This window comes from Neopsephotus bourkii, unplaced genomic scaffold (genome assembly GCF_033783945.1).
Source record: "Neopsephotus bourkii isolate Nb327-2 ecotype Australia unplaced genomic scaffold, CSIRO-AGI_Nbou_v1 NB_718, whole genome shotgun sequence".
NCBI classification, from domain to species: domain Eukaryota; kingdom Metazoa; phylum Chordata; class Aves; order Psittaciformes; family Psittacidae; genus Neopsephotus; species Neopsephotus bourkii.
This window is the reverse complement of record NW_026901217.1, coordinates 1,854,003-1,878,462: the sequence shown is the minus strand read 5'-3', so window position 1 is coordinate 1,878,462 and position 24,460 is coordinate 1,854,003. Positions and strand designations below refer to the sequence as shown.

At 39.0% G+C, this 24,460-nt stretch overlaps 1 long non-coding RNA gene across 3 annotated transcripts; it reads right to left on the bottom strand.

Annotated features, from left to right (window-relative positions):
* Positions 1–543: 543 nt before the first annotated feature.
* LOC133212544 (uncharacterized) lies at positions 544–12,722 on the bottom strand. 3 transcript variants are annotated; one of them, XR_009725515.1, is made up of 4 exons: positions 12,553–12,722; positions 5,451–5,652; positions 3,057–3,272; positions 544–996 (listed from the first exon to the last, which is right to left on the bottom strand). It is a non-coding gene; the product is annotated as an uncharacterized LOC133212544 (long non-coding RNA). The 3 variants fall into 3 exon arrangements; XR_009725516.1 differs by having other exon boundaries at positions 12,558–12,722; XR_009725517.1 differs by having other exon boundaries at positions 12,564–12,722.
* Positions 12,723–24,460: the final 11,738 nt, after the last annotated feature.

The following is a 24,460-nucleotide window of genomic DNA, read 5'->3' as shown; positions in this document are numbered from 1 at the left end:
AGTTAGTTCCCAGCTCCCACAAAATCCTTCTGATACAGAGCCGGGGATATGAAGTAAACATGAGGCGGCTTTAATCTGTAGTATGGTAAAAACAGGCCATACCATTTTCTGAAATGCAGTGAGGAAGGAAGATTAAAAAGTGTTCAGCCACCTTTCTGTCCATCTCTGACCCTTTCCAATTAAGGCTTCAGCTGATGTTCAGGGGAAGAAGTGTAATCTGACTCATAGGACAATGAAGTCTTTTTTGGGAACTGACTGGATCTCCCGTCACCTGACTTCTGCCCTCTCAAACCAGTTTTCCCATTTATCTGACCCTCCACAGATATTTCATTTACAGGGAAAATTTGTGTTTTCCTCTCCTCAGAAAGATCTCAAGAACCTTTCCATGGATTTCAGCCAGAAGCGGATTAGGGATCAAGCCTAAAATAAATTGAGTAGGTTTTTTTCTATCCATACATTTTAGTCCTGGAAAAATTGTAAGACATAAGCCTGAACCCAGCAGTGCTACTTCATTGTGTGCAGCAGCTAGCACTATCTAAGTAGTAGTTGTAATAGTAGCAAAATTGAGTTTTATTGACACAGACCACAACATTACATAAAAAATAAGTGTAGATAACTGTGAAATTCAGAGCTTTTGCTGACATATACTAAGAAAAAATACTGGGAAATGAAGACATGAAAAAAGAGATCAAGGTTTCAAGCTCTGGGCTTGCAAACCTTTAGGGTTTTTTGCTATTGTATATTTGTACAGTATGCAGATAGCTGAGTTTGCCTATGTGAGGAGCACCTTCCTGGATATTAGCCAGACTGTAAGGCATATGTGAAGGCTATAAAGTCAGTGTTTACTCTGCTGATACCCATTACTGTTGTCAGGATACTGGAAATGGGCAAAAATGATGGTGTTCATTGTAACTTGGAATACCTGGGTTCCCATATGCCTCTGCCAGAGGCTTCCAGGGTGACCTTGGGTGAATTGCATCCTCAGTGGCTCAGTTCCTGCATTCAATTAACAGAAATTTGATTAGATGGAAGAAGTTGGTTTTATTAGTATAAAATATTTTTAAGTGGAGGGAACATAGGGAAGATACATGTATGAAATCTCAAATATTTCTTGCTTCAGTAATTTAAAATATAAATATTTAACTTACTGTTAATCCAGGAAGTGAAACAATTAAGTATTTAAAATACTGGAGATTGTGGCATAATCACTCTGTTCTTTCTGTGCCTTTACTAACTGGAGACGCTAGTTTCTTTAGAAATAAAATGTGATTTAATGTCAATGTTAGGTCACTTGAAGAGCATTTGTGAGCTGCTGTTTTCCAATGGCCCCAGTTCTTGGCCATTTACTACAGAACAATTATTTCTGAGGTTAAGGGAACAAACCGGAATGTGATTATTTCGTAACATAGCAATAAAAATATGTAAAATCAAAAGGGAGGACTTGAAGCTGTATATATGTGTATAACAGTTTTGTTAGGAATAGAACAAAATCATAAAGTTTCATATTAAGTGAAAAGTTAATTTTAACAGTATATCATACAGCTCTCTTTTTAACTTTATTATAATTCCAATGGATACTCTAGCCAAAATAAAAATGCTATCTATAAATATAGATCTGTCAGTATAGCATCACTGCCTGTGATCCAGTCACCAGGGCCTGTGACTGATATAAAAGTTTCAAAGATAGTATAACCTCAAACGTGATGTTCAGATCTGATTTCATGGTGTTCACACATGCAAGAAAATATTCCTATATACTTTAGTTCTGACTACTTTTACAAGAAAAAATATATTGCTGGGAAAATTATATAAAACAATATTGAAGGTTATCTACTAACTGTTCCAGATCTGTGGTAAGACGTATGGATGAATATTATCTTCTAGGAAAGGGGAATGATGCAGGGCAACTGACTCACTCTTCCATGGTCTGTTCTTTGGCTTTCAGGCAAAACTGCCATCTGTGCTATCAGTGCTATCAGTGCAGCTCCACTAGTCCTGAGAATTGTAGGAGCTTTAGGGCAAAACCAACACCTATGTTTTCTTACTCATCTAATCCTACCTAGTAGATTTAGAGGGCAGTAGCGTAAAGGGCCTGTAGCAATCCAGACCACCTGTCATCAAAAATTGCACCCTTGCTGCTGCCAGTGGACCTGCATGGGTGCTAAAAACAGCGGAGAATGCTAAGAAAGCACACAGTATAGACAAGACTTGTGACTGTGAAACTGAAAAGGTTCAAAAGGCTCTTCTGAGAAGAAAGATGATACAAAAGCCTGATCAGTAGTCCTTGCAGGCTTCTGTGGCTAGGAGGGTGTTGGCAACATTGCTGTAAAATGGGTTATAAATCCTTATGACTTGGATCATTAAAGAACTACAGCTCTCATTACTTCACTCTGCTCTGCTCTACATAAACAGAGGACTTCGTTCCACAAAAGAACAGGAAGAAAATCCCCTCCATAGTCAGGAGAAGCTGGAAGGTGAAGAAACAAGCTGTGCTCACACCATTAATTTCTTTTCTTTGTTTTCTTGTTTCATTTCATGTCCAGCTCCACTGAGTGACACATGCTGTGGTTTCCTCCATGACATATGTGGAATCCTCTGGTCTCGCCTCATCAGACCATATCCCAACCATGTTATCTTCACAGCTACTATATTTTTCTTATGCATTTGCCTTCCTCATCCAAATAATTTTGTTTTGGTTTTTTTTCCTTTTTTATGACACTGACACTACCAATTGATTTCACATAATGCACACAGCACAGCCTATATATATATATATATATATATATATATATGGATGTAGGGTTCAGACATCAAAATCAATGCCTTGGAGGTGAAAGGCTTCATCGTCCATAAATAACTCTTGAGCTACTCATTTTAGCTCCTCATTCAGAGTATCAACAATGGAGTATGTCATTTGGAAGGTGAAATTTGAAATACACATACTATGCTGAAGTTTCCTCAGTTCAAGGAAATTCTAATGGAAATGGGGAATAGCAGGGAAATAGGGATTTTGCACAAAATGGTTAGAGATTTATTAACTTTTAAATAATAAATACCTGTGGTAATTTTAGCCCATTAATGAACAACTAATCACATCTGTGTGAACAGTTCAGGGGTACACCAATAAATGATGCAAATTTCCACTTTGAAATAAGCAAGTCAAGTGTTGGATAGGCCAGTCTGAAGATGCAGGATCTGTTCTCGCTTCTGTTGCTGAGCTGCTGTCAATGTTAAGACAGGTAATCTCACCTCTCTGTGTCTCAGTTTCCCTCCTGTTAAACAAGGAGAATTACATATCTAAAGTACTTTCAGATCAATGGATGAAAACTTTATATAATAACAAGGTATTGTCAATATCCTAAGGATGCCATTATGCTGAGAGATTATATATATTAATACATATCATAATATAATTATATAATAACATAATGATATTATGATGAGAAAATTATCAGTAATTATTTATTATTTTCTCTGCTGTTTAGGAGGTATTTTTCTACTGTCTATATTTTCTAGTCATATGCATTAAGAGCTGAATGTTATCACTTTCTTGCAGAACATACAAAGCCTTTCTGTATCTATATGTATTTTCATCTATATAAGGATGAAAACCAAGTTAAATTCTCTTATGTTATTTCCCTCAAGGCTGGATGGCCAAAGTCAAAGGGAAAACCTAATGATTTACTGCATGAGCAAGTGCAAAATCTATGCATTAATAAATTCTATAGGACTGTCTGTTCATGCTTTACTCATACTGTTATTTAAGCTTGATTTCTTTTATTTTTTTAATTTTTTTTTAGGAATTGGAAAAAAGGGATCACTATTAAAAATTGCCCCACATTAAATAATCCATGTTTAAGAAATCGTGTGTTTATTTTTAAAGTAACCTCATTACTATCAGACTACTTTCTCCTTTTGACAGCAAAGCAGATTGCTTATCTTCCATATTTTCATAATGAAAGCTCCCAAGCACAGGATACTGTGGCAGATTTACAGCCTGCGAGCAGCAGAACTGACAGGCATTTTAATATGAAAGGAGATATGATGTCTTTAATGTACAGTGATGTCACTTCTAACAAGGTAGAAGCCTGCTTTCTGCACTGCAATCACCATAAGAAGTGAAACCTGTCTGCTTCAGGAGTGACCTTTTAACCCAAGAAAAGGTCACAAAGAATAGAAAAAAGACAAGACTCTGCTTACTCAGGTGGAAGGGCACACTGATGTTGGAGGAGCAAGGCTATTGTGGATGTGCATTATCTCCAGGAAGTTGAAGCTAGAAATAGTCTAGCTAGAGCTAACCTTGAGAACAGAAAAAGAAAGGATAATGAAAATCCTCAAGGGAGTGATAAACTAAAAGCTAGATTGCCTGTTGACCACCATTTTTCCTTTTATCCAGCATTGATTGGACCTAATAACTTGAAAGTGATATTGACAGCAACATAGTCTAGCATTAGCTGGACACATGATTACTTCACTGATAGAAAGGACAGCAACTCAGTACCAAACCCTGGGTCTTTCATTCTACATTAGACCAAGTATTTACTACTTTGACTAGGAAATATTGCCAGTGATTTTAAAGGCTGATGTACAATGTGCATTTCTGAAGTCCCTTCTTAAATGTGCTTCCAACTACTGACTAAAAAATTTTATAATGTAATTCTGGAGCTGTACCATTCTTAAACCTTGTATGCAAGAACATAAGATGAAAATGCCATAAAATGGCAAGAAATCATAAGGTCCAGTAAATATCTTGTGTTAGCATTAGGCTGGTGACTTTGGTTAAAGACAGGAAATTAGAGTATGTGGGTGTCTGTCTGTCTGTCAGTCTATCTCCCTCCCTCCCTCCCTCCCTCTCAAGAGATTCACTTCCTCAAAACTGAAATTCAAGAAAATTAACTTTGAATATCATGTCTTTTGGTATTTTAGCATTTTTATGTTAAAGGAACAAACATCTTAAAGGAACATCTTAAAGGAACTAAGGGACAAAAAGAACAACATAAAAAGTAATTTTGTTGTTTTCTACTATCTTTACAGAAGTCTTTATTTTAAGAGAAAATGCTCTTCAGCAGGATCTGAACCATCATGTTTCCTAGGTGAGGTACGAGGCCACTAGAACAATAATATTCACATAAGGCAAACCAAGGAGAAAATCCCAGTGTTGGCCAATTTGTATAGTGTTATCCCCCAAAAGAAGTGTTGATATCAGTACAGCTGCATATCTGTGTGTCCTGCAAAATCAGAAATGATGGTTGACCTCATGAAGATGTCTGTAATATTCCACGGCTAGTCCTGCATTGTTTTGAATTTAATTTTTATAAATGAGTATGTTGTTAGAAGTGACATGTTTGGTTTTAATTTCCTCTGAAACGACTGTCTCTCTTCATCGCTCTTCAAAATGGAGGGAAGAGAAACTGCAAATTCAAGTTTACATATAGAAATAATCAACTCACATTTCAGTCGCAAATGTCAGAAATACTGGCAGTATCAGTGAATCCTTCTCCCCATTCTGAGCCTGTTCTTCTGACAGCAAAGGAACATTTCAAAGATAAGCCCTCTGTATGCTTGGAGATACGATAATATATTCTATTTTCCAAAAAGTAAAGATGCTGGGAAATTAAGTATGAGGTAATACTGCTATAGATCCATGGATCCCTGGAAAAAGGTAAAAATCAGATGCTGTTAATGTAAGTTAATGGTTTGAAAAGTCCTGGAGTAGTTTTTAAAGATCCTGTGTCTGAAGACGAAAGCAGCTTGACAGACACAAGGTGTGAACTGCTTCACTTTCCATGCTGCCTTATATCTGTCAATATATTGGTAATGGAGCTGTGCCGAGGGCAGTCTCAAAAGGCAGACTGTCACATTTCTCAAAAGATTAAACATCCCTAAGGGTACAAAGAATTCAGGGACACGAGCTGATAGACAGGAGCAGCCCTGCAACTCTAACATTTCATGGCTAAGTTCAATGAGTTAGTCCTTTAACGGATAATTGAATTGATGAAAGGCTTACAGTTGCCCCGATTAAGCTTGTTCTTTTTCCACATGTAAGACTCATGATAGTTTAAGCAAAAATTGAGGAAGAAATTCAGGAGAGAGATATTCATAAGCACTTTGAAAATTAGTCTCAAATGAAAAGCTTGCTATTTGTTAAGTCACATATGCCATTTATCCACACAAAGAATCCTGTTGCCCAAGAAGTGTTATTTGCAACATCCCCTTTTCTTCCTAACTAAGGATTTGTAAATATTTTTAGAACATGTCTCACTGCTTCATGACTCATTCCCCTTATGATCTTTGGTATTTTTCCCATTAGTGATTGTGTAGCATCCCTGTGGCATATGGTCACCTGGGAAAGTATTATTAGGAAAGAAATTCAGGTATTTTAGCTATTTTTAACGACTGTTTGAAGGCCAAACTGTGGAAGAAGAGCCACATCAAAGCAACATTTTTCAATCTATTGCATTACATTAACCAATCTTATTGTTTATTAGTGCTTTCCATGCTGTGTGCCTCTTGTATCTTTGTTTATAACTGAACTGTAAACTACCTGGGGAATGCGCTTTGCTTCAATGCATGCTTATACAAAGCCAAGTGTAAGAGTGGGATGGCCAGTGACCTGGGGCATTAGGTGCTATGATAATACAATTTTAATAAATACGTATTGGACTAGGAACTCAAAACTTCCTGCTTTAAAAAGCCTTGGGTTTAAACCTGTACCTGATAAGTGACTTGTTTTGTTGTTGTTAACGTCTTTTTTACTCAGAAGGTAGTAACATTCTTCACGTATTCAGCAGTAACGTGATTCCTTTCAGAGAATGAGGATTGTACCCTCAGATGGGTAACAAATCTGTTCATTTCACAAAATTTAGATAGTGTAGGGGAATGACACTTCTGTAAAGAAAATTTTCTTTGCCTGTGAATGTAAGCACTAGTTCATTGATATGTGGTACATGAATTTCAACTCATCTGTGTGCTCTGGCCATGATTCAGGCAAACATTTAGTGCCAGCAAGCGCATATTGTATTGAAAGTTGTCAGTGAGGATATGTGTACCTTATTCAGGCAGTTTGATATGAAGGAACCCATTTGGAATCTATACACCTCTGAAATAAAGCCTGAGCTGAGTTTTTGATGGTTTAGTCTTGTATAAGTAACTTAATGTGGCAGCTTACAAGTTGCTTAAGACCTCGTTTGCATGGTTACACTCTGTCTCTAAACATATATATAGATAGATATATCTTGCATACATATATATATATGTTGAGTATTCTGATAGATTTAAAAAAAATAGATTTTATTCACAGTTTTTTTATATATATGGCTGGTACAATTACATATTTAGACTAGTTGCACTGTGTAAGATTGATGAAATAATATACCATGTGCTTTAAATATTAATTTTTCTTTAAAAAAGGCTGGGTTATAACTGCAGTTTTTTTCTTTCACCCAGACTGGTTTTGGATTCTTTCCACACGTACAATATCATTCACCATTCTGTTTAAATAACCAGATTGGTGAGAATATTTGATTTTATAAGGCACCTTCTCTTTATGAAGAATTAAAGGTCATAGCTGGAAAACTGGCCATCCGAGCTCAGTCATTTCTATGTATTTTCTTAATTTTTCCTGGTTAATGGTCCTTTCAAATTCAGATTGCATGGTTAGTTCAGGCTCGCATCAAATGCTTCTCAGAAATAGCAGCTCACAGTGGGAAAAGATAACCTATTTCCTTCAAGCACTGTAGCTCTATCTGTGAACTATGGGGATCACATGAAGATTGATTAAAGTTCTGCAGACACCTAATGCAGAAAAAATAGACATTTTCTCTCCTTGTCCGTTTCAAGGGATAGCTATCTCCAGTTCTAGCCGCTTGTCTCTGAGGTCTGAAACTGGCCGAGTCTGTTTATCAATTAGGGTGCCAGTGTTTAGAACAACATCCAGAGTATAATGGTAATGAGGACCACAGTCATGGCTCCAGGGGAACGTATTAGTATTAACCTCAATGCTAGGTCATGCACTATCCCTTTTAATGAGGGATGTTAGGGCTTCTTAGACAGGTGCATTTTGAGCTGAAGAGTAACATAACCTTTTCTACCTTACCATGTCAGGTGGCAAATTTAAGTCCACCTATTTCAGGTGGACTGAAATAGGCTTGCTCAGCAATATAGATAATTTAATTCCTCAGCCATCTTTCCTTTTTATCTCCTGTTGACATGCTACAGACTATAAACCAATAATAGAAACCACATTCATATAAACATAAACCTTATGGAGGTGTACTGGAGGTGTACAGTAGGCTTTGTGCCCTTCTTGTTCACCTCTGTGAACTGTAGAATTAGGGTGCTGCTGGTGAAGAGGCAATGTATGAACCTGGATACTGAGTGCACTGTGCGTTGGGGTCCCCCTGTCTCTGTCTGACAGACTACCTTCAAAAGCCTCAACCTCACCCTACCTAAAGTGCAAGCCCAAAGACATTTTTGGGGGCGGTGGGTGTTGAGAACAGGCATATATGAGTTTGCTAGTCCTTTCTTGCATGGTGAAAAGCAAGACTGCTTTTACCAGTCTTTCTCCCTTGGAGTTTCTATTTTAAAATATTATATGCATTAGAAAATTGCCTATTTCAGATTATAATGAAAAGTTTCCTGGGAACCACAACCTTGTTATCTGTTCCACAATGGGCTCACTCATAAAATAAGCTTGAAATATACCCTATTTCTCTTCAGGTTTTGGGGATAAAAGCAGTTCATTCCATTAGCCATCAGTCAGGGACAGAATAGCTAGAAGATCTGAAAGTGCTGAATCCAGGTGTCATTATTTATGGTTGGGGTGCAGCATGATTTCGTGAAATATGCTGCTTTCCCCAAGGGTTACGTATGAATTACCACTTCAGTGCTGCTTTGGAATCTTGGATAAGCCACCCAAACATTTTGTGACTTGGCTTCCCCTTTTATAAAAAGCACATAATGGGACTTACCCTAAGAAAATATGTTGGCATTGTAAAGCACTTGGAGGCAGTGACAGGGGCTCTTTACCACACTAACAATAGCAGTGATCTTTAAGGCAGGACAGCTGAGAGAGGCACTGCTTGCTCTGCCAGGAGGGTGGAAATAAGCAAGTCTGTTGAGCAGCAGGCACAGCTACAAAAGCTTGGTGGTGCCATAGAGCCCTTATAGCCACTGGGCTGTTCAGGCTACCAACTTCTGCTGCCTCTGCAGTACTGAAAGGCCAACCGGATGTTGTGACCTGACACTAAGGAAAGCTCTCTTGTAAGGACTAAGATCATTAGTGCATATATAAAGGGAGGTACTTGCTGCACATTGATTTATTCAGTCTTTTAATTATGTTAAAATAGGTGTAGCCTGTAACATGTTTGCAGTAGAGCAAGCTTTCATGAGGCCAGACTAATGAATGAGCCCCTCTGCACCCTCTGAAATCATTTGAGTCCCTCCCTTGTGTATAGGTTGAAATTACAGCAGCAGCCATAGCACAAGTGTGCCAGTACCTAGAGAACAGTCTAGTGCAGACCCATCAGTCAATGTCCTATTGATCATACTAGCAAAAGTGGAGGAGTAGTGAGTCAGTACTAAAATGTTGCCCTGATTTTATATTTGCACATTCTTCTAGAGCTAATGTAATTTCAATTATATCCTCTATAATTAAATATTATTAATAACCATGTGTTTTATTCAATTAAAGATGATCTGGAAGCATCAGTCATCTTTTTGCATCCAGTACAATGTGAAATGTCATTACACTGCAACACTCCTAGAGTGCAGCAGCAGCAATAGCTATGTTTCAGGTGCCCTTCTTAATCATTCAGATCTGAGAAAAGAAGGTAGCTTTGAACTGCTTGAGGGACAATGTGATTGGCATCAGGTATAAGCACAGCTCCTGTTAAATCTCTGGCTCTATGGTCAGTGAGAAACTCGTGCTGATCAATGCCATCCAAACATAGCTGTCGACAATAAACCAAATCCATGACAGAAAGGGACTGTTGTCTCATATCACAAAGTGCCTCTTGTTAGAAGCAATGCTGTGTTCATGAGTGGACAACTCATGGGCTAAGAAATAAGATGGCATCCATTTTTAGGTTGACAGAATGCAATTTTTTGTCAAAACTTGTGGGCTGTGTATTAGTTATTTTACAATAGCAGTGTCAAGTGTTATGCTTTTTATGATTGTTGTGTAACACTAGAAAAAGTACATAGCTGACAGCTAAATTTATGCTTTGCTAATTATGCCCTTTACTGTGATCCAACAAACGTGTATCTTGCCCTATATCAATACTTCATTTTTATATTTATCTACGTATTCATCATAAAATTACTCTTGCTATGCAGAATTACATATAACCACTTTTTCCTTCCTCTCCATCTATAAAATACATTATGTAGTGCAATGTCGGCAGGACTCTATGAACAGGGTTCAGGAATGCCAGATACCTACTCTTACCTCTGCTGCTGTAATTCTTATGGGCCTGACCCAAACCCACGTGAAGTTTCTGGAAAGGCTTCTGTTTATTTCAGTGGTCTTTGCATGAAGTCCCAAGAAACATTTGCCAGTTTCTGTGGGGAGAATTGTCAAATCATGGGACCCACTTTGGTCATTTTAGAGACTGATCCTTAAAAAGATGGTCTCCAAAATTTTTGGATCGTGTGCCCCTATCAGAAAAAAATTACGAGCATGTACTCCCAGTATATGTATAATCATGTATTTATGAATTATATACATGTGCTAATACATTATGTACATTATAAAACATACACAAAATAGAAATAAGAAAAAGGATAAGCAAAAGATAAAATAGATGAAATAACATTTTTTAAAATATTTATTAATGGCACACAAAAACTATTTCTTTCTGCACCCGCATGGGTGGTCTTGTGTGCATCCTACTTTGGAGACCACAGTCTTAGAGGGTCCATCCATTGGCAGTGGCAACTTTATACCATATACCACCCAGAAGTAGCTTAAACACAACTACTTGTGCATGCATCACAACTTGGGAACCACTCGTTTATGCCATTGATGAGTTTAAACACTTTACAAGCTTGTGAATCGAATAAACTGAGTTGGAACAGGGATTTATTTATTTGTATAAACAAATGCAATAATAGTGGAAATGGAAGATTTTTAAGGTTTTTTTATCAGGTAAGTATAGCGTTAAGAACATATCAAAATTCTTAATTGATTTACATCCAGTATTTTTCCTAAAATTATTTAGTAGTGATTTTTTTCTTATTAGTCAAAGTGGTTTAAAGTGGTCCTGGCTTCTCCGGAAGCTCTCATAAATCATTCTAAACAATACGCATATCTTTGTTGTTAGCATGAGAATCTCAGTTCCAACTATGCAGTTTGAATTGTTGTCGTCTATAGTTTCTGTTGATACCACAGCAGAAAGGGGGGGCAATCCCCAAGTTTCTGACAATTTACAGGCAATTTCAAAATACCATTGCTATTTAGACAGCGCTCAGATTAAGACAAGAATCTTTGTCCTGGAGTTTCAGAGGCAATTGGAGTGCACCCTGAAGCACAAAAGAAGAAATGGAAATACTTTTGTAAGGAATTACTGCTTCTGAAATAGGAATGCTTTGCAAAAGCTGATTGATATTTGGTTGATTATTTCTCTGGCTGTTTTAAATTGTCTGCACTGGCAAATTTTCTACTATTGCTATTCTACATGTAGCACTACCAGAGCCTCAGCTGTAGATGAGCCACTTATGTCCTTACCAACAGGTAAGAACCTTTTTCAGAGCAGATTTGGATGACACAATAATACGAATGACAGCATCTGCTGGTACATCAGAAGTACTGTAGCCTGAACTAAGCTGGCAGGCAAGCTGTAAGTACCTCTCTTCAGGCACTGATTGCTTTCTTTTGTGACAGTAGCCACTACTAGAAACCTTGTCACATGGGAAGACAGGGTTAATGTACTCGGAATCTGTATGTATTTCATGTGAGTAGAAACACTTGTACAGAAGCTGTATGAAAATCTAAGGACTCCTGGGCAGCCAATTAAGGGAGAATGGGAGAGTCAGTGGAGCATGGCCAGGCCTGTGGCTGTCCTTGCTGCCCCCCTGCATCTTGCTGTCTTCTCCTGACCAACTTCTCTGGGGGATCAGAGCTTGTGTTTTACTCAAAATACCATCAGGACTATTGTGTGAGATGGATATTCTCAGCTATCTTTCTTCTCTGGTCGTGTTTTCTAATGAAGAAAGTAACTTTATGCTTGTATATCTGTCTGACCAAGCAGGAATGGTGTTTGCCTTACCACCAAGTTACACGCAAATAGAGTGATGTACCTCTATAAACCCATCTAGACTTTCCATACAAAATAATTGTTTCTGAGCTGCCCACTGTCACTTAGGAGCAGGATCTTCAGTTTATAGTGCATCGTTAATGAAAGTATCAGCTCATTGTTGAGTAGCAAATGAAAAACAAATACAAGGCAAATTACACGAGTAATTGTTAGAAAATGAAGTGTCATGGGTGAAGCTGATGTAATACAAGTGGGAGATGCAAAACAGTTTCTGAACAAGAACTATGATCCTTGTTACCTTACCAGTACCTTGCAGGTGCACAGCCCGTGACTTTCCAAGGCAGCAGGCAGCCAGCCTGTGGTCTGTCCATACTGACTGCTCATGGCATGCCTCTTTTCTTCCCACCCAAGGCTTATGCTGGCTTCCTGGTTGACAGCTCTCACTTTGGCTTCTCCCAGCAACCCACCAGCTGGTGCTGGGCAGCCATCCTGCCACCACCTCCTTGACCACCCACAGCCCCTATGTCCCCCAACACTTCCCACTAACTGGGGCAGCTGCCTCCTGCAGCTGTGATTGGCCTCCGTCTGCTGCAAGCCACCCTGATCGGCTGCTGGGAGGGAGGCCTGCCCTGCACAGTCCTGGCTGCTGAGGTGGATCTGTTCTGGCTGGTTCCTAGTTGCTGTGGGAAGGGGTGTCATGGGGGGCTCCTGCCACCAGCACAGGGGTTGCCTGGCCACCATGGCAGCTGGGGGATAACCAGCCAACACCAGCAGGTCGCTGCCTCAGTCAGCAGTGTGCCAGCACCCTAAGTGTCCTGTAGTGCCACCTCCTGCCAGAGAAGGCCCCCAAGAACCATCAGAGACAGCCAGTGGTAAACAACAGCCATCAAGACATTTTGGTCTGGAAAAGGGGTGGTAGAGAGGGCATGTATCAGCTATCAGCTGTCTATAAAGCCATGACTGGCACAAGGAGAGAGTAAGGGTTGATTGTTCGCCATTTTGGTACATGAGCTAGTATCAAAGGAGGGCTGCATGTGGCAGGTGAGAGCACAGAGGAGGGGGCAATTCTTCATGTAATACCTAGGCAAGCTCTGTGGTGCTGTTTTGCACAGGTTTGGTGAGTGGCAAAAGCTCAGAGGAGTGAGGACATGGTTGTTAAACAGGCAGAAAACACCCATGGCTCATGGGAAGGCTGTATCATAAACTGTCAGAGGCCCAAGCAGTCTCTGACAACAGCGTGCCAATAACAAGGACCAATTAGCTCTGTTATTACTCTGCTTTCTAGGCATCTGCCTTTGGCCACTGCTGAGGACAGGGAACTGGGTGAGGTAGCCCTTGATCTGGTCTAGTAGAGCTGTCTGGTGTACCTGCCATTTACCTCTGATGTGCTGCTACTTCTGGAATGGAGCTTTGTAGTTGTACAGATGGCTGGAGCTCAGCCTGGTAGTGTACCTGGGTGAATATAAGCTTTGGCCACTGACAGTAGCAGATACAGCTAAAGAAATGTGTTCAGGAGTACTGCTGTCTAACAGCTTTTAGCACGTTTTGTATTTCATGTTTCCAAAGATGCCACTTCTTGGAGTTGCAGGAGAATGCAGAAATATCCATTTCCTTGCAGAGGTTCAGGTTACACAAGCTCTTGGGTCTGTAAGCTGTCTGAGAGGTCAAATCAAGTCAAATACTTGTGTGGCTTATCTTGTATTAAATATTGCAGTAGTCATCTTATCTATCTGAGAAAGGTGAAGGGTTCCGTGACCCTGAGACTTGAATGTGTGGTGCCGGGGAGTCAGGGAATTTTTCAAATTTGCTGTATTATGCTTATCCTCTTAGAGTCAGACTTCTCCTAAAAGGTGGTGTTAAAGATTGCTACACAGTTAAAAAGGTACAGTTAAAGAAAAAAATCACTCCGATTGTATTAATTTATAAGCCTTGCTTATGCTCTGATCCTGCAAAGCACCAAGCACCTCAAGTAAAGGGGATTTTAACTTCTGTTGGCTTCAGTGGGATTTCTTGTACTATATGCTCAGTCACAAGTCAGAAGGGAGAGAGCTTATACAAGCTTCAGAAATGTCTTTGGAGTTCACTCATGGCAACACTCACAACCTTATTGCAAGGTCATGATTTTTAAGGGCTTCTACAACTCTCAGCTCCCATAGCTGTGGTAATACGAGGGTATTTGCTATCATTATACAAACAAATAAATGCCTAACCTCTGTGACTGAGAAGAATGTCAAAACATTGAATTCATTTATCTCAACACCAGCAGACAAGCCAGGAGACTGAAATATCACAGGGCTCTGAAGTACAGTAATTCTTTAAACAAGCTTGTGGTATTTTTGATGTGTTTAGGGTTAGCAATCTTGGGATTTTCAGGCTTATTTCCTGTCTTCCCATTGTGCTTCTTATTTAAAGTTTCGAGCAACAAGATTCCTACCTCTGTTTGCACATGGAGATAAGCTAATCCTCTAAAACTTTCTGAAGCCAAGACTGCTTGTCTTCATATAGTTTTTGGCGGGTAAACTGCAGGGTCACTACTGGCTCTTGTAGAGGTGATACTAATGCCCACTGTGAAAGGGCTTTCATTGACTGAACAAGCCCTGCTATGTGTTACAGTACGTTAATGTTTTCTGTATGTCTTCTGATATGTTCAAAATCATTTCACAAGCTGTTCCCACAAACAGTGGGATCTGGTTAATACAAGCAGCAGCAACTTCTTTGTGAGCCCTGAGTCTTATCCAGGTTCTTCATATGCTTAAACGATGAGCAGTATTTTTGTTCAAAGCCCTTGGCTTTGGCTCTTTGGTTCTTTTTGGACAGAAGCACTCTAATTCCTTAAAATTTTTCTGAGCAGCTCCTCTAAATAGCACTAATACACACAGGAAAAAAAACCCCAGTGCTTTTCTGATTGCCTGCCTGGATTATGTAATCTCATATCTGGAGAATAAAATTTATTACCAATATCTGAAGTGGATTGCTGCAGCTTCCCCAGTTTATTAATAGCTGTATCCATTATTTTCTAACGAAGAATCTCCTGGGCCTTTCTTGTGATATAGGCATTACCGCTAACTGGGTAGCTGGCTGGGAAGGATGATAGTGTCCCCTGCTATTATAAATCTAGTGAGCTCACCTTTCAATGTCTGTCTTTATTCTCCCCTTTGGGCATTGTTCCAGTCACTTTTTGGCCTTTTTATTTTAAAGAAAAATCCTGTCCATATGGCCAAAGGAGATACTATAGTTGCCCTCCGATTCAGTTAATACGTGCTTGCTCTATATATTTCGGAACCAGACTGCCATTGTACAGGAGGAAAAAAAAAGAGGGCCATCTTCAGCAAAAAGCGAAATTAGCAGCCCGCATGCATCACACAAGAATAAAAGCCCATGCTAGAGGATACAGTAGATCTAAATATGCATGCCCTGATTCACGTAGGTGGCCAAACTCTTTCAAACAGAAACATAATTTGACCTATGAAGTAATTAATGCCATGATTATGGGGAGGGAAGACACGACAGTTCAGGCTGCAGCCGGACTGCTTTCCATTAATAGAAAGCTCTATTATCCCCTCCCATAACAAACATACTTATCTCAGTTTTTTAAATTATGTTGGCTACAACATTTCTGTGTCTGCACTGAAAGCAGAGCAGATTGTTTCTGCAAAAGTTCAGTAAAGTTAGTGTGAGATTTTCTCCTTATTTCATTCTCTTTATTTCCTCCATTACTTGAAAAGAGTAGCTCACTGCTTCTGCAGTCTTGCCATATAAATCCCTTAAATCAGATTTTTGAGGAAGACAGACCAGCTTCAATTAAAACATATTTATTGCTTTTATAGTAGTAGTAGGTAGTTCTGAGACCAATCTCCCACACCCCAATATTGATGGAATTTTTCTGCTGGATTTAGCAGGAAGAGGAATACCAGCATATGATATTTAGCTGAAATATAGAAAGATCATGATAGGGTTTTTTTGCATAATCTGTCATTAAACTGTGGTACTCACTGCTACAGTATTTTGTGACTCTCACTTTTTTTTTTAATATTTAAAATGTAATCAGACAACTTCATGAGAGGAAAAAATGTGCAGATACTAACTCTACTGAAAAAAAATCCCGGAATCATAGATCACTAGAAACTATAGGAGTATACTGAGTGTGTGTCACTCTTATGTTTGCCCCTTTTTCTTCCCTTCCTAAGGCATTTTCTATTGGCTTCTGCTGAAGGAAAGGTGCCTGGTAGCATGGACCTTTGATTTGATCAATATGGCCAGACCTAGTTGTGTCAACAAAAATTCACTTTGACTTAAAGGAAAAAAGCATTCTTCTAGAACTGTAGCCACAGCTTTTTAATCAATCACACTAGAAATTCAGTCTTTCTTTTCAGTTTGATACGCAGAACAGCTTGTTATTCCTCATATTCTATGATCTGACAATCGTAAGGAAAAGGAACACGGTCATATTTTCACTTTCTGGGGTAAAATAGATCAACAAGTAAAACGTGATATGAAACTTCTGCATTATTTGAGGGGATAGATTGTCAGATTAAGGGCCTCAAGATTGCTGGTTTTGTCTTTTTCCTAAGACTTCCTATTTCTTTGTATTCCTGAATATTACACCACTACTGATTGAAATGTAAGACATGCATAAAGGGCAAGGACAGTGATTTTTTAAGAAAAGGCGGCTATTTTTGTAAGTAGGTGTGTCATCATTTATACAAAACCAGGGAAAAAAGGTAGGCTTTGTTCTGCTGGTTTTGAGCTCGGGGAAAAAAAAAAAAAAAAAGGAAAAAAAAGAAGAAAAAAAATGTTTAAAAAATATCTTTGAAAACCGAAAGAGACCTCTAGGATATAACTGGTGGCCATTCTCTTCCAAAGTGCTCCTGAGGTACAGGGCTAGGCTCAGGACTTGTGCCTTGATTCTTCCACTGAAATTCTCCATCCTCCGCAAGCCTTATGAGGACTGTTCATACCATTCCCAAAAGGTCAGACCCATTCCATTATCCTCGTTTTCCAGTGAGGTAACTGAACATCTTGCCAAGGGTCACTAGGGAAGCCTGCTGCAGTGCCAGGAACAGAAAACTAGTATCATAAGTTATGCCTACATCCTTGGTAGAACCTCATTTGTAAATGGTGCCTATCTCTCCACTTAGGACAGCTATAAAATCAAGCTAATAATGTTTATACTTAGTTTTGGAAGGAGCTTTGAGAGATAGAAATAAATGCTTGCTCTGCAAATGCAAAGATTTATTTTTCACATGGAGTAATTGCAAGTGAGTAAAAATGGGAAGATGGTCAAAAACATTAAGAGGACTTAAGATCACAAATTACCATCAGTGACACTTGTTTTCCTAGTATATTAGATGATTTTGCGTATCCTCTAGGGAGGCAAATCTAAGTCTAAGAAAAAGTTTGGCATTATATTACCTAACTTTTTGATGCCTGGCCCCTGATGTGCAGTTCAAAACCTTATGTTAGGTGCAGCATTTCTGGCTGTATGAATATTGAATACCTTTTGCCAACAGGAGAGCAATGGAGTTGCACTGAGCTTGGAGGCAACGGCCCTCTGCTAGGTGGAAATTAATTTTTCAAAGGAGCAAGGTCTCTACTCTTACACAGATTTCACTGGGATTTAAAGATACTTTTCATTTCAGACAGGTACTTCTTCATTTAGGGGAGATTTAGTCCCAAGTACCTCAGATACAAGAGAGTTGACATCCTTGCAAAACCCCATTCTATAATAAAGCCCATATAATAAATTCTGGCTCTGGCCTTAAATTAAAAAAGGAGAATTTATTGCTAGAGTTTATGACTACTTTCCTTGATGATGTCCAAAGTGTAAACTGGATGTCTTCAAGCCCTGGTAGGGCAGATATGAACAAGAAAGTTGGCTGACAGCCAGAAAAGCTGACCACAGAAAGAGAAAAGAATGATGCATTGCAGCTTGGACAGCCAGTGCCATCCTGACTGCAGGCCATTCTACAAAAGACATGTAAGGACAAAGTCATGATTTGGAAGAAGCCAAGGCACTGAAATGCAGCAGCCCAGGACCACCCCTGCTTTAAATACCAGCCTCTGAGAACAAACAAGCTCAGCTAGACACAAAATCAATCTGTAGTTATAATCCATGATGTTCCTAAAGGTTTTTAAGCCCAATATAACAGTGGGGTCCAAGAGCTGTTTCTGAGAATGTAATGCTTTAACAGGGGGGTCCAGTCTCAGTACCCTGGAAGCAAAGTACTGGTTTACGGAATAGTTAATCCATCTTCTCTCTTTGTCTCTGCTGCCTATAGTTCCTGCTCATTTGAACTGTCGTATCCTTTCTCCATTATGTAATAGCCTAGAGGTCACACATGTTCCTCTGCTTTGAATAATACATCTCTATGAAGCCTTAGTATCTCTGTTTGAAAATTTATTTCTTTTGTTTTAATATTTTATCAATTTTGTCCTAAATGGATGACCTTAACCGGTTGCAGTTCATTTCATTTCTTCTCTGCTTAAATATTTTAAAGGTTTCAAAGTACAAACATCATTCATGCAGCGCGGAACAAAAATGCTCAGCTTGAGCTTTGGATTATTTAATTGTAATTGTCAAGCTATTATTAAAATTGATTTTTTTTTTCCTTTTTGCCATTTTTTCCCCCTACTCTATCTCCCCATTTCTAACTTTGTTTTGTCACATCCTTTATGTTGGTATTTAGATACACTTCCCAGTGGTTATAGAAGAGCTACACAGTGCTTTAGTATCAGTATTTGTAAACAACAGTCAAGAGCCAAAATCACTATGCAATGGGGATAGGCATTGCATTCAGAAAATAGCTCAGTACAATAATTGATCTGGTAAGTAACACAGTATTTGGTATTAGCTGGAAGCAGAGCCTTTTGTCCTTTATTTGAAGAAAGAAGAACCAAAGTTGTATTATATGATCTGGTACCATCTTGGTGCTGTGGCCATGATGGACTTCATTAAGCTGGAAAAAGGTTGTATTTGAATGGTATATCATCACAACACATACATGTGCAACAGGAAATAAAAGGAGTTAGAAAGTACGTGGCAGTCAGAGAATCATAGAATAGTTAGGGTTGGAAAGGACCTGAAGATCATCAAGTTTCAACCCCCTGCCATGGGCAGGGACACCTCACTCTAAACCATATCACCCAAGGCTCTGTCCAACCTGGCCTTGAACACTGCCAGGGATGGACCGTTCACAACTTCCCTGGGCAACCTATTCCAGTGCCTCACCACCCTAACAGGAAAGAATTTCCTCCTTATATCCAATCTAAACTTCCCCTGTTTAAGTTTTAACCCATTACCCCTTGTCCTACCACTACAGTCCCTAATGAAGAGTCCGTCCCCAGCATCCCTATAGGCCCCCTTCAGATACTGGAAGGCTGCTATGAGGTCTCCACGCAGCCTTGCCTTCTCCAGGCTGAACAGCCCCAACTTTCTCAGCCGATCTTCATACAGGAGGTGCTCCAGTCCCCTGATCATTCTCGTGGCCCTCCTCTGGACTTGTTCCAACAGTTCCATTCCTTTTTATGTTGAGGACACCAGAACTGTACACAATACTCCAAGTGAGGTCTCACGAGAGCAGAGTAGAGGGGCAGGATCACCTCCTTTAGCTATCAAGTGGGTTGTGCTGTTAGAGGTGTCATTTTGGGCAGAAAAGGTTCATTGAAAGAGTAGTAGTCCTATCCCTTCTCTAGCCTTTTTAGGCAATTAAACTCTGTCTTCATAAATTTCAGTATCAGTTGGCTATGGCATTTGTGCTTCCTCTCCTGAGCAGCTTAGTGTCACTACAGGCAGCTTCACACTGACAGTTGCAGAGTTGCTGGTCTTACTGACCCTTCTGATGTATAAAACGCTTTGGGTTATATAGAAATGAAAGGCAGTAAAAGCTAGTAAGCACAATTTAAATCCATGATTGCCACTCTGCACTTACACTGTGAAAAAGCAAAGCTAAGATATGTGCACTTCACACTGTGGCATTTTTATTAAAAATAGGAATAATAACACTGAAGGAATTTGATTCCTTTGGTGCTTTTAAAAGAACTGTAGCTGTTCTGTGCTTGCAAAAATATAAAAATGAGTATACAGTCCATTTTTTACATCGAAAAGATGGACTGTATTTGTGCTGATTTTTACCTTTCTCATTTTGTTCTTTCTTTTGTCCAGCACTAGCCTTGCAAAAGTCTGCTATATCAGCAGTGTTAGTAAGATGTGGATTCATGTTTCTTTTCTGACATCTGTGTCTCATGCTACAGTGTCATAAACTGTGTTCGGGTTTGGCTGTGCACATCAGAAAGACACATTAAATCACCCTCTTTTCCACTAAGTCCCCAACTTCCTTATTGAGGAAAGCACGAAAGAAATAGCATCACTTCTCTTGCACTGGCTGTAGCATTTTTACCTTGTGTCATGTCAGAACAGATGTCGTTCAGGTCCCTAAAAGCAGGTATTTCTGTGTCTGGAGACAAAGGGGAACATCTTGTTTTCAAGTGTGAGTCTTGGGCTGTGCACACAGGTGAAAATGAGTTGAAATGAGCGAATGTATACACACACACACACAATGTCTCTTCTTTGTTCCTGGGGTGGAGTTCTGTATCCTCATCATCAGCTGTTTAGTCCTCTAAGGTGTTTTTATGGTAATCCTGTTTTCCCCACAACCATAGAATAGGTGTGCTAAAACCAGAGTAAATGCTTTCAACAGCTCTTTAAAGGACACTTGAAACACTTCTTACCTTTTTTTGTCCTGTATAAATAGCTTTTCTCATTTCCAAAAAGTTACTGAAGGTAACCAGGATCGCTTCTGTAACTAACAGGGGTTTTCTTATTCAGGTGCTGTGGTAGGTTAGGCTATCGTGCCTCAACAGGGAGTATGTTAATATAATCCTTCAGAAAGTTTTTGCGAACACATCCTCCACATCCCTAATTATGTAATTTAAAAGTATAAGCATTTAAAATCCTTCTAAATACATATTTAAATCCTAAAGGATCTGCTTAGACTGGAGTATTACATTACACAGAAAGCTCAGAAATTACTAGGGCCTGATACGTTACAACAATTATGAACATGTTCTCTTTATTAAGTGAGTATCAGTAGGTACTGTGAGTATTGCACCTTGTACTTAAATTTAAAAAGCTTTAATATACTTGTAAACTGTATTTCGGGCTAGCAGACAAGCCAGACGAAACACAAGGGGAAAAAGAGTAGGACATGCAAGGCAAAGACCAGGAACCAAGAGAGACAAAAAGTACTGAGTCAGTTAGCTCAGTGTGAATCCAGTATCTGCTGTTCAGTAGTAGCCTGGCACAGACACCCAAAATACCATAAAGGAACCATGGCATTTTTCCAGCAGATTTTCCCAGGAAATATGTCACTTTGGCCGAAGTGAACATGCACTACTACTCTTTACTTCAACAGGGTAAACATGCTCATGAACAGCAGTATTTTTATGTGACTATAGCTGCTCTTTTAACTCTCTGAACAAAGACCTGAATTTTGGGAACTAAAGGTTATGAATTCAAATTGCAGTTTCCAGTTGCAGACATGTGTGTACCTTTTGCTGGAAACAATGCTGTCTGTACGTATACAACCATGGATCATTGCAGCAGCACAAGTCAATTAGCCTTTGTGACACTCCATCATCCTGTGAAATAATTTTATGAATACTTCAGGGGATGTTGTCAGAAGGACAGCACTGAGAACTACAGGACACGAAAGGCTAGAAAAATAACCACCTTTGCCATAGGTTTCCAAACACTTCTGTGTTTACAGACACCTGAACTCTGCATTTCTTTGGTCTCTCTTGGGAAATACAAAGGATAACAATTAACCTTTGCTTACTATAAATCACAAAAAGCAATAGGACAGTCTCTAAGGTGGCCAGTTGAGTTTTCCACTGGTGTCTGCAATGATAGACATGTCATGGATGTCAAGATCAGTAGAGCTGAGCCTGCTAATTAAATTGTATTTTTATAAGAACATTTTGATTTTAAAGGCAACATAGATGGTAGTCCTCAGCTTTGATTTGCAATGTAGGAATCAGAGGGGTAAGATAAAACTCCAGTAATTCTTCAGTAGTTCCATTTCACGGGAAGCTATTCTGTGAAATAACAAAAGCCTGCAGGTGGTTGTTCTCTGTCACCACCAAATTATTATTAGCTTTCTTTTTTTTATTTTTACATTTTAAATTTCTACCAACTCCCAGAAAATCTAAATCAATCTCTCTTCAGAAATACTGAAATTTTGTAACCTTTGGTTTCTGGTTGGTGCTTTTTAATTGCTTAATTTGCCAGCTTCAAATTAAATAGGCCTTTCCTCTGTGTTTTGTTTGGTTTGGGGGTTTTTGCCTTTTGGAAGGGAAAAGGTGTGCATGAGGAAAACTTTTTATTTTCTTTTTAATACTACTTGAAAGTTGAAGAAATAACAGGTTCTCAGTTTCTAGTGTTAAAATTTGTGGGTTGAGTTTTTCTCTAATGAAAACATAAGATTTTTTTTAACGTCTGTGTTTTGTTTGTTTGTTTAGGTATTTCTTAGCTTTTCTCCCCACTAGAGAAGCATGAAAAAGCTACTTTTCTGAATAAAAACAAGTGCAAGTAAAAGAAAGTAACACTTTTTTCTTCAATTATCCCTCCTGCCCAATTCTGAAATATTAAAGAATGTTTTCATTTTGCTGAAAGTTTACAGAAAATTACAGTGATCTTTCTTCCACTCCATCAACTGTGCTTTCCTTCCCTTTTCAATGTTTTTCACTGAAGACTCTATATGTAATATTGCATAGTGTTAGGAGGTGAAATTAATGTAGAGATTAAGTGTTAGACATGTAGGAGGCTTCATGGGAGGCAACAGATGAGAGTAGAAATAGAAAAAAAGAAAATCATTGAGGGGAAGAGCTAAAGATCTAATTGTTTTATTACTGTTTGACATGCCTTGCAAAGAAATTGAGACAAAAAATGTAGGATTAAAATTATTTGAAAATTTATGCTAAATACAAAAAAGACCTTTGGCCTGGTTCTTGCTTACTGGTTGACTGCATATTCCTTGACTAGCTTAATTTCTTGACACTGCTGAAGCAGACTGTGATGTTTAATCAGGGCCCACGTTTCCAACACCTTCGTTACTTTTCACAGGGAAGTATTACTACTACCTCTTCAGCTTTTAAAAGTTTACTTAACCAAAGGCAAACCATAGGTCTTCTGTGCTACACATATGCCACAGTCTAACCATGAATTAAAAACAAGTCATTCTCATTAAGCACCTAGTATTGTACAAGTTTTGATAATGGATTATACACAGGGACAAGCAAGGTAATTACTCTACTTGACAGTCCTGTGCAAGCTTCATTTGCAAGGTTTAGCTCAGCTGTGGGCATCAGGTTTGAAAATTACTTTGGTATGTTGGAAAGAGTTCAGCTGACAGCAACAAGAATACCAAATTGTTGAAAAATTATACCTATAAAGAGAAGTTAAGAAATTTTGGCATGATCTGGCTAGAAAAAACAAGAGTGAAGGGAGACAGTATAATAGTTTTAAAAATAACTAAAAAGGGACGTGATAGGGAAAAGAGGGCTCAGTCTTACCAATGAAGAATAGGATAAATCTAGTCTAAACTGTAGATTTAGGTGAGATATAGCTGGTATGTTACAGCTAGCTCTGTCTGAGGGTTGTGACAGGGAAAACCAGATAGCAGGTTGGACGTTGGGGTGAGGACTTTGTGGTGGCAGACAGTCACCTTCTGACTTTTGACTCAAGATGGTGAAGGAATACACCAGGAAGTCAGCTTGAGGGGCAGAAGAACAACACTCATGCAATGGGGTTTTTGGGCTGGTACCCCAAAGTTGTCCCTATACAGCAAAATATGATTATCTGATTTTCCTTCTGAATCCACAGGAGACAGGGGCAGTTTCATCAAGGCTGGCAGGTACAGTTTGACTCTGGCACAATTTTATTCCTCTAGGACTAGAAGACATTGTCAAGGGAGTGGAAACCGGTGCTTTAGGTATGGGCAAGGTGAGGTTTGATATCTCTCTAGTAAGAAGAGTTTAGATATAATGCAAGCAAGTGTTCCTTGCAGAAGAATGAAAGTAACCTACTAATAATCCTGTGTCACAGTATTGATTCGATTCTTATATTTTCAGTGCTTTGAAGCTGCTATGGTCTGTTGGTTCATTAAGTTACATTTACAGGTTGTCCCTAAACACTGGCTTTTACATAGTCT